Raw genomic sequence first — 4,465 nt, forward strand, 5'->3', positions numbered from 1 at the left:
AGATGGCTAAAGATCAGAATAATCTGCTACCTCCTGTGGTTGTTGCAAATCCTGTGAATTAGAATCCTGCTCCTCGTACTATGTACGACTATGCTAACCTTAATTTAGCTGGGGCTGAATCGAGTATTGTTATACCTGCAATTGCTGCAAATAATTTTGAACTGAAACCTAACACTAAACAAATGATTCAACAGTTTGTTCAGTTTGATGGTTTGCAGGATGAAGACCCAAATACTCATTTGGCTAACTTCTTGGAGTTCTATAATATTTTCAAAATAAATGGTGTTTCTAATGATGTCATTCGCATTCGGTTATTTCCCTTTTCATTGAGGAACAAAGCTAAACAGTGGTTGAAATCGTTACCATGAGGTTCCATCACTACTTGGGAACAAATGACAAAAAAGTTTTTACGAAAGTATTTTCCCCAACTAAAACGGAAAAAGTTGAGGAATGATATCTCTTTTTTTGTGTAGATGAATTTAGAAACTCTTTACGATACGTGGGAGAGGTATAAGGACTTATTGAGAATGTGTCATCACCATGGATTACCTTTATGGCTATATGTTCAAACTTTTTACAACGGTTTGAACCCTTCAACTAGGCAGTTGATCGATGCAGCTGCTGGTAGGAATTTAAATAACAAAACACCTGAGGAGGCTTATGAGTTCATTAAAGAGATGTCACTGAATAATTATCAGTGGCAAGTTGTGAGGACAGTCGACAAAAGCCGTTGATGTTTTCAACCTCGACATGGTCACCATGTTATCAAACCAGGTAGAGCTCTTCAATTAAAAGATTGATGGTTTATGTATCTCGACACAGGTACATCTAATGATACAGTGTGACACAAGTGGAGGGGGAATGAATAATCCAGAATGCCTAGCCTATGACCCTAGCAATACAAATGAACAAGTCAATTATATGGGTAACAATTCTAGACCTTAGAATAACCCTTATAGTAATACTTACAATGCAGGTTAGAGGAACCAACCTAATTCCTCTTAGGGTGGTCAAGGCAATCAAAGACCACAACCCCCTCCAAGCTTTCAACCACCTTACCAGCAGGAAAAGAAGCCGAACCTTAAGGATATGCTAACGAAATTCATCTCGATGTCAGAAACACATTTCCAAAACACTGAAACAATGCTTAAAAATCATCAAACACCGATTCAAGGGCTTGAGAATCAAATAGGTCAGCTTGCTAAGCTGATCTCTGAAAGACCACAAGGTAGCTTGCCTAGCAACACCGAGACTAAGCCAAGAGAGCAACTCCATGCGATTACTGTTTGAGATGAAGAAGGGTCAGTTGATTCTAAACCAGAACCAAGGAAAGAAGGCGTGGTAAGTAAAGATAAGGTGGATAAAAGCCAAAATAAACAAAAACCGGTGAGCAGAGAATATACACCTCGCGTGCCATACCCTAATGCGACAAAGAAAGACCACACAGATGAACAATTCAATAAATTTCTTAAACTTTTGAAAAAGTTGCTTATTAACTTACCGTTCATTGAAGCTCTTTCGCAGATGCTCAACTCAATAAAATTTTTAAAAGAGCTTCTGGCAAACAAACAAAAGTTAGATGATTCGTCATATGTGGAATTAAATGCAGTTTGCTCAACGATTCTACAAAACAAACTACCTAACAAGTTGAAAGATCTAGGGAGTTTTACTATTCCCTATTTAATTGGTAGTTTAAATATTGATAATGCTTTAGCCAATTTAGTGGCAAGTATAAATGTCATGCCCTATAAAATGTTCAAACGACTAGGTCTTGGGAAACCTAAACAAACTAGGATGAGTATTCATCTGGTAGACAAAACTATTAGATTTCCTAGGGGTATTATTGAGGACGTACTCATTAAGACTGATAAATTTATATTCCCAGTCGACTTTGTTGTTCTAGACATGGATGAGGATAGTGACTTACCTTTAATTCTAGGTCGGCCCTTTTTAGCAACTGCCAGAACTATCATAGATGTTGGTACAGGTGATCTAATGCTTCGTGTAGGTGATGAAACAATCACTCTTCAGGCTCGTGATTCTGTTAAGACATCGAGTGATGAAGGTAATTTTCTAAATTCTGACAATGAAACTAATCAAGTGGTTTAACCCTCTTTGTAGAAAACACTTTCGAGAAGCATAAATAAGCCATGTTCTAGTTCATGCACTAACAATGGAGCCATCCATAAAAGACGAATGCTACAGATAGATGAACTAGATGAATGGCGGACTTCTAGAAATGAGGAGCAGAAGCAACACCATGTCGAATTTAAGAATGAGCTGAATCACTTTAAGGTCAGGGGTCAAGTATTGTTGGATAAAATAGACCCTCAAGTTTTCACTTTAAAGTCTAATACAGACAGAGTAACTCCCTTCATGGTACTGAATGTTTTCCCATACGATACAGTCGAGGTAACACATACTGAATTTGAAACTTTCAAGGTAAACGGTCATCAACTTAAACTTTATAATGGTGAGGATTTCAAAAATGATAGAGAGGGGCTCCAGCTCCTCGAACCTCCTAACCATGCATACAAGGTAAGTCTAGCTTAGACTTTAAATAAGTGCTTCTCGAGAGGAAACCCAAGCACTAACACCACTAACTAGTTTATTTTTACCTATTTTTCACATTTATATGTAGGTTTTTTAACTCACAAAGCCTGGACACACGGGCGTGTCCTAGGCCGTGTGGATTTTGGGACTTAGTTTTTAAAATTTGAAAAATCTTATAGTGAACTATACGGCCTGGCGACATGGCCTTGTAGACTACATGGCATGGACACATAGGCGTGTCATTGGCCGTGTTGACCCTGGAGCTAAATTTTCCCAACTATCGACAGAGACGCAGCCTAAAAGAGGCCACACGGGCGTGTGACACGATCGTGTGGACCACACAGCTTGGACACACGAGCGTGTCCTAGGCCGTGTGAAAACTGGAGCTAAATTTTTAAATTTTAAACAAGTCAAAGAGCTCCACGGGTGAGGCACATGGTCGTGTGTTCGGACAACAGGTGTGTGGGAGACCACACGAGCATAGGAGAAGCGAACAACATAACACACGGTCATGCGATACGGTTGTGTGCACCACACAGCCTCGACACACGGGCGTATCCAATATCATGTGACGAGTGGGCTAATATTTTCCTTGACAAACATGGGCTGGATCTCGAGCCACACGAGCGTGTGATACGGCCATGTGGCCCAACATGGACTGTTACACGACTATGTCCCCATAAAACCACCAATCCCTAATTTTCTTTTTACTTTTGTCTTCATCTTCCCCCAACCTTTCCCCTAGCTGCCTCCTCAAACTTAATCACCTTATTCCAGCCACCACCCTCCCCCTCCGTTAGCCTCACCTTCCAAAACTTCCCTTCCCTTCCTTTCTTTCCTTTCTCCCAACTAAAACCCTACTCCGCCCCCTCCCCCTTGCACCCTCACCTTCCCTTCCCCCGACCAGCCACCCCAGTAACACAACTAGCAACCCTCCCCAGCTCGACCGCGCCTCCTCTGACCATTCTAAGCCTCCCTACCGCCGTCGGTCCTTCTTCTTTCCTTTTTACACATTATCCTAATATCTTTATTATTTTCTTGATTTTTATTAGTATTAATCTTTTTATTATTAGTAGTATTATTGTTATTATTATTATTTCCCTTTATTTACTTATTTATTTATTTAGTAATTTCTTTAATTAGTTTGACTGCTTTTAGTTAATGCAGCATGAATTTTGTTTATTCACTATTGAATTTTTTTTATTCATTCTTGACATGCTAGACATATTTTTTTTATAAATATATATATATTGTGTTTGATCTGATATTATTTTATTCAGTAATATTATACTTGTCCTTAGTTTAGTTATTTTGATTTGTGTTTTGGTTGCTAGTAAGCTTCTTCATGTTTAGATTTACTCAATATCAGCTCTTTGATTGGTCATAGCATGAATTTCCTTAGTTTTATTATGTTCACATTTATTAAGCCAATTGTGAAGCTTCATTAGTATGCATCTATCTTGATTAGTTTGTCTATTTTAATATTTTCTTTTTATTGTAGATTTCTCATGACGAACACTCAAGGCAAATCCAAAGTCGTCGTTCCCGCTTCAAAAAAGCGAAAAGGCCCAGGTAAGGCCTCCTCCTCTAGAACATCTGCCGAGGCTCGCCGTACTTATTTTCAATTTTCGGAGGGCCCTCAAGAGGAACTATACCAGCTTTATCGAGCTTCATCGAGTACGACCCCTCGGTGTGGGTCACTGCATTGATTGGGCCGCGCTAGAGTAGGTCCGTTTGGCTGAGGATGTGCGCTCGATTATTACCACAACCCCGTGGGATAAGTTCTTCACCATCATTGAGCCCACTTACTCGGAGCTCACCTTAGAGTTCGGCGCCACATTTTTGGTCCAACAGGTCATGTCAGTCCATGACGATCCCGCCACCATCACCTTTCATCTTGGTGGGTTGGTGT

General features: G+C 39.9%; 1 non-coding gene across 1 annotated transcript; it reads right to left on the minus strand.

The window, feature by feature from the left end:
* Nucleotides 1–440: 440 nt before the first annotated feature.
* On the minus strand, nt 441–547 carry LOC121213317 (small nucleolar RNA R71). The gene has a single exon (XR_005908700.1). It is a non-coding gene; the product is annotated as a small nucleolar RNA R71 (small nucleolar RNA).
* Between the last annotated feature and the right edge of the window lie 3,918 nt (nt 548–4,465).

Source organism: Gossypium hirsutum, chromosome A13 (assembly GCF_007990345.1).
Source record: "Gossypium hirsutum isolate 1008001.06 chromosome A13, Gossypium_hirsutum_v2.1, whole genome shotgun sequence".
NCBI lineage: Eukaryota > Viridiplantae > Streptophyta > Magnoliopsida > Malvales > Malvaceae > Gossypium > Gossypium hirsutum.